The sequence below is a fragment of the Arachis duranensis genome, chromosome 9 (genome assembly GCF_000817695.3).
Source record: "Arachis duranensis cultivar V14167 chromosome 9, aradu.V14167.gnm2.J7QH, whole genome shotgun sequence".
NCBI lineage: Eukaryota > Viridiplantae > Streptophyta > Magnoliopsida > Fabales > Fabaceae > Arachis > Arachis duranensis.
Window position 1 is genome coordinate 68,392,202 of NC_029780.3, and position 6,864 is coordinate 68,399,065.

At 34.5% G+C, this 6,864-nt stretch overlaps 1 non-coding gene across 1 annotated transcript; it reads left to right on the forward strand.

The window, feature by feature from the left end:
• Positions 1-380: 380 nt before the first annotated feature.
• LOC127741917 (small nucleolar RNA R71) lies at positions 381-484 on the forward strand. Its single transcript, XR_008003105.1, has one exon. It is a non-coding gene; the product is annotated as a small nucleolar RNA R71 (small nucleolar RNA).
• Positions 485-6,864: the final 6,380 nt, after the last annotated feature.

The following is a 6,864-nucleotide window of genomic DNA, read 5'->3' on the forward strand; positions in this document are numbered from 1 at the left end:
CCTCTGCCATTGCAGGGTTTTCAGGATCATAAGCTTCTTCTTCAGAAGATGCCTTTTTAGTGCTATTGGATGCATTTTGCCATCCATTCAAACTTTGAGAAATCATGTTGACTTGCTGAGTCAACATTTTGTTCTGAGCCAAGATGGCATTCAGAGCATTAATGTCAAGAACTCCCTTCCTCTGAGGCGTCGAATTATTCACGGAATTCCTCTCAGAAGTGTACATGAATTGGTTATTTTCAACCATTTCAATAAGTTCCTAAGCTTCTGTAGGCGTTTTCTTTAGGTGAATGGATCCACCTGCAGAGTGGTCCAGTGACATCTTAAAAAACTCAGACAGACCATAATAGAATATATCTATCATGGTCCATTCTGAAAACATGTCAGAAGGACACTTTTTGGTCATCTTCTTGTATCTTTCCCAAGCTTCATAGAGGGATTCACCATCTTTTTGCTTGAAGGTCTAAACATCCACTCTAAGCTTGCTCAGCTTTTGAGGAGGAAAGAACTTAACCAAGAAGGCCGTGACCAGCTTATCCCAAGAATCCAGGCTATCCTTAGGTTGTGAGTCCAACCATGTTCTAGCTCTGTCTCTTACAGCAAAAGGGAAAAGCATGAGCCTGTAGATTTCAGGATCTACTCCATTAGTCTTAACAGTCTCACAGATCTGCAAGAACTTAGTTAAAAACTGGTAGGGATCTTCTGATGGAAGTCCATGAAACTTGCAGTTTTGTTGCATTAGAGCAACTAGTTGAGATTTCAGCTCAAAATTGTTTGCTCCAATGGCAGGAATTGAGATGCTTCTTCCATCAAACTTGGAAGTAGGTGTAGTATAATCACCAAGCATCCTCCTTGCATTATTGTTGTTGGGTTCGGCTGACATATCCTTTTTTTGTTCGAAAATTTTAGTAAGGTTGTATCTGGATTGTTGTAATTTAGCTTCTCTTAGTTTCCTCTTCAGAGTCCTTTCAGGTTCAGGATCATTCAACAAGAATGCCTTTTTCCTTATTCCTGCTCATATGAGAAAGAAGAGAACAGAAAAGGAAGAGGAATCCTCTATGTCACAGTATAGAGATTCCTTTATGTTAGTAGAAGAAGAAAGGGAATAAGAGTGAAGAAGAATGAATAAATAAATAAATAAATAAATAGAATAAGATGAGAGATAGAAGTTTTCAAAAATAATTTTGAAAATGAGTTATTGATTTTCGAAAATTAAGATAAGAAATAAAATTAAAATTAAAATTTAAAACAATTAATTAATTAAAAAGAATTTTTGAAAAAGAGGGAGATATTTTCGAAAATTAGAGAGAGAAAAGTTTTTAGGTGATTTTGAAAAAGATAAGAAATAAACAAAAAGTCAAATAGTTAGTTGAAAAAGATTTGAAAGTCAAATTTGAAAAGATAAGAAGATAAGAAGTTAGAAAAGATATTTTAAAATCAAATTTTTAAAAAAAGATAAAATTTTGAAAAAGATATGATATAAAAGATAAGATTAAAATTAAAATTGATTACTTTACTAACAAGAAACTAAAAAATAAGATTCTAGAATTTAAAGATTGAACCTTTCTTAACAAGAAAGTAACAAACTTCAAATTTTTGAATCAATCATATTAATTGTTAACATAATTTTCGAAAATAAAGATAAAACTAAGAAAAAGATTTTTGAAAAATATTTTAAAGGATTTTCGTAAATTAATAAGAAAAATGAAAAATATTTAATTTTTGAAAAAATTTTAAAAAGATAAAATTTTTAAAATTTGAAAATTTGACTTGACTTACAAGAAACAACTAATTTTAAAAAAATTTGACTAAGTCAACTCAAATTTTCGAAATTTTGAGAGAATTAAGGAAAAGATATTTTTTTGATTTTTGAATTTTTAATTATGAGCGAGAAAAACATAAAAAATAACTCACAACATGAAAATTATGAATCAAAACACATGATGCATGCAAGAACACTATGAATATCAAGATGAACACCAAGAACACTTTGAAGATCATGATGAACATCAAGAACATATTTTTGAAAAATTTTGATGTAAAGAAAACATGCAAAACACCAAATTTAGAAATATTTAATGTTTAGACACTATGAATGCAAAAATGCACATGAAAAACAACAAAAGACACAAAATAAGAAAACATCAAGATCAAACAAGAAGACTTACCAAGAACAACTTGAAGATCATGAAGAACACTATGAATGCATGAATTTTCGAAAAATGCATAAATTTTTAGAAAAAATGCAATTGACACCAAACTTAAAAATTGACTCAAGACTCAAACAAGAAACACAAAATATTTTTTATTTTTATGATTTTATTATTTTTTTATATTTTTCGAAAAATATATAGGAAAAAGGAAGTAATGAATTCAAAGTCCTCAATCAAAATCCCAGGAATCATAGCAGGTTAGTCTAAAGCTTGATGGCAAGCCAAGCTTCAGCATACTATTTTGAAACTCTAGAATTTATTCTTAAAAACTCTGAAGGAATTTTCGAAAATAAAGGGAAATTTTTGAAAAATATTTTTGAAAACTTTTTGAAAACAAAATAAAAAAGAAAATTACCTAATCTGAGCAACAAGATGAACCGCAATTGTCCATACTCGAACAATCCCCGGCAACGGCGCCAAAAACTTGGTGGACGAAATTGTGATTCATACTTAAATTGTTGTTCGAAACTGATTCCCCGGTAATGGCCCCAAAAACTTGGTGCTCAATACCATGGTCTAAACATAATTTCACAACTTCGCTCAACTAACCAGCAAGTGTACTGGGTCATCCAAGTAATAAACCTTACGTGAGTAAGGGTCGATCCCACAGAGATTGTTGGTACGAAGCAAGCTATGGTCATCTTGTAAATCTCAGTCAGGCAGATAATAAATGGTGATAGAGTTTTCGAATAATAATAGTAAATAAACAGAAAATAAAGATAGAAAAACTTATGTAGATCATTGGTGAGAATTTCAGATAAGTGCATAGAAATGCTTGTTCCTGTTGAATCTCTGCTTTCCTACTGCTTTCTTTCAATCCTTCTTATTCCTTTCGATGGCAAGCTGTATGTAGGGCATCACCGTTGTCAATGGCTACATCCCATCCTCTCAGTGAAAAAGGTCCAAATTCTCTGTCACAGCACGACTAATCATCTGTCAGTTCTCGATCATGTCAGAATAGAATCCATTGATTCTTTTGCGTTTGTCATCACGCCCAACAATTGCAAGTTTGAAGCTCGTCACAGTCATTCAATTCCAGAATCCTACTCGGAATACCATAGACAAGGTTTAGACTTTCCGGATTCTCATGAATGCTGTCATCAATTCTAGCTTATACCACGAAGACTCTGATCTCACGAAATGGAAGGCTCGATTGTCAGGCGAGGGCAACCATGCGTCGTGCATCAGGAATCCAAGAGATACACACTATAGCTTTCGCTTGTAGAACGGAAGTGGTTGTCAGGCACGCGTTCATAGGGACGGATGATGATGAGTGTCACGGATCATCACATCCATCAGGTTGAAGCACGAGTAGTATCTTAGAACAGAAATAAGATTGAATTTTAATAAAAGATGGTAGTAATTGCATTAAAACTCAAGGTACAGCAGAGCTCCACACCCTTAATCTTTGGTGTGTAGAAACTCCACCGTTGAAAATACATAAGTGATGAAGGTTCAGGCATGGCCGAATGGCCAGCTCCCAAAACGTGATCAATAGTCTCCTCAGATGAATAATGGAATAAAACCGAGACCAAAGATGTAACGTGGTCAAAAGACACTGAGTATAATAGTAAAATGTCCGATTTATACTAGACTAGCTACTGGCGTTTGACTTCAGAATGCAACATGGAACTGGCGTTGAGCGCCAGTTTACGTCATCTAATCACGAATAAAGTATGAACTATTATATATTGCTAAAAATCTCTGGATGTCTACTTTCCAACGCCATTGAGAGCACGTCGTTTGGAGTTCTGTAGCTCCAGAAAATCCATTTCGAGTGCAGGAAGGTCAGAATCTAATAGCATCAGCAGTCCTTTGTCAGCCTTTTATTAGAGTTTTGCTCAGGTCCCTCAATTTCAGCCAGAAAATACCTAAAATCACCGAAAAACACACAAACTCATAGTAAAGTCCAGAAATGTGAATTTAGGATAAAAACTAATGAAAACATCCTAAAAGTAACTATATCCTACTAAAAACTATCTAAAAACAATGCCGAAAAGCGTATAAATTATCCGCTCATCATTGCTCAATTTAGAAATTTAAATTAATTCTTTGGATTTTGATTCCATTGTATTGTTTGCTTGTTTTATCCCTAATTCTCTATTTTGATTGAATGAAAATTGTTTGCCTGTTTTGCCAAATTAATAGAAAATCGTGGTATAGATAGAAGTAGCTAGCATTTAGCATAGTTGCATGCATGTAGGTAGTTTCATTCTATAAGTTGCCTACCCTTGTATCCTTCTCCTTTAATTGTGATTAGCATGAGGACATGCCATTGTTTAAGTGTGGAGGAATTGATGAGTCCATATTTGATGGTAAATTTTAGCCTAAATCGAGTTGATTTCATCATATAAACTAACATTTATTCACATGAATAGCATACTTTTGTGATTTCTCTCTAAATTATGCCTAAATGTAAAAACATGTTTTTTTGTGCCTTAATTGATCAATTTAATTCCACTTTTATTCCATTCGATGCCTTGATATATTTTGTTGAGTTATTTCATGTTAAATAGGCAGGAACGACTTGGAAAAAGAGGAAGGAAAGCATGCAAATGGTAGAATACATGGAGAAACAAAGGAGAAAAGCACACCAATGTGTGCATATGCATAAGACGAGATTCGGCTAGTGTGCGTACGCACACAACCCTGTGCGTACACACAAGTCCCGTGTAACACCCTACCACACAAAGCCTTATGCTCAAGTCATAAGACAGAGGTGGTGAGGTATTGCGACCTCTAAAAGTAAAATTATACATAATATAGTGAAGAAAAGATTTATAACTAGGAGTCTTTGAAGGAAAGTTTACAAACAAAAACGTTAAACAAAAAAGCGCAACACTCCTGAATCGATAACGTAAACGAAGCAAGGTAAAAGATAAGCTAACACGAATATATACAAAAGAGTGCCAAAATACAGATAACAAATCTCAAAACTCGGTTCGCAAAGATAACTAGCCCAAGCACATAAGTATACATACATATATGTAAGAACCCAAAAGAAACGCAAAATACAGAGTTACAGAACCTGTTTCTCCAAAATAACCTCTAAGAGGAGTTTATATAGCATATACATAAGCAGTAGAGATAATAAATATCTATATAAATACATATAACCAAAATAAAGCCCCAAAAGATAAGGATCTTCGCTAATCAAAAGCTTCTAGCATGCCTCAGCGAGGTACCTCACATCCTGCATCTGAAAACCACAAAATACGTATGGGGTAAGAACCAAAGGTTCTCAGCATGGTAACAGTGCCCACATATCTAACATATAATGTCTTGGGAAAGCCAAAGGCAATCCTAGAACTTCTGACATATAATTAAAGCTTATAAACACAACTAAACCATGAAAATGAAATAGGCAACTAGCTAAGGGTCTTCAGACTATCTAACACTCCCCAATCCAACTCCTTCGAACCTCCCAACTGCCACTGAAAATAATTGTTACAAACACATTTATTACATACAAGGAAATCACAGGTAGAAAGCATATACAGCAGATAATCAAGTAGCAAGTAGTTATGCAATCAATTAGGCATTCCAAAGAAAACACACCAAACAAATATATAGATGCATATGATGCATGCTTGTCCTATTGGCTGATGAGTCTCATCTGTCAGTTATAAAGCCAACACGACAAGTCTTGGTAGCTAACCATTGGAATGTCCCTCTGTTGTGCATCTCCAACTCGAGTAATTCTCAAACATAAACATATAACACCTACACTTGTGTTTATCCACGGGGGCGAGCTCATCCGAAACTTTCAGTGTTTGGCCACACTTACGATATAGGGTCAGCAGAGTATCAAGTCTCAATTTGGAGCACGTGATGGCTAGCCACTGCTTTCACCCAGGAAAACTCGTATATCAGATAATTGGAATTGCAATAATCACATTATCAAATCAATAATCATACATATTCATTCTCAGCCATAATTCCATATTAATACAGCCATCCGGCTCATAACATAATTGATGCAAGTGGAAACTGTCTCTCAACAAATTTCCTTCGGCAAGTGTACCGAATTTGTTGTCAAGTAAAAACTCACAATAGAGTGAGGTCGAATCCCACAGGGATTGATTGATCAAGCAACTTTAATTAGAAGAAAGTTCTAGTTGAGCGAATTCAGAATTTGGGTTGAGATTTGCAGAAATTAAAATGGCGGGAATGTAAATAACAGAAAAAGTAAATGCTAGAATTAAAGTGCTGAAAGTAAATGACTGAAAGTAAATTGCAGAATCGTAAATGGGAATGGGGTGTTTGCTCATGAAAGTAAATGCAGAAATTAAAGAGAATGGGTGAGATCAGAATTGGGGAATTCATTGGGCGCAGGAGATGTTGCAATTCTCCGGATCAAGTTCATTTTCATCTCTTCCTCAATCAATGAACTCATTGATCTCCTTGGCAATCTTAATTGATTGAATTACAATTTTTTGCAATTCAATCTCTCAAATCTTGATCAATAGCCAATTCCTTGGTCAATTGCTCATGAGAAGAGATGAAGTGTGGTCACTGATTATACCACATGCATTTCCCAAATCAAGTATTGAGAGGATTATAGTCACATATCCATCCAAACCCAATTTGGTCCAGCATGAGAAAGCATTTCTAGCTTGATCTCTTCATTCCTCTTTCAAGGCTCAGAAGA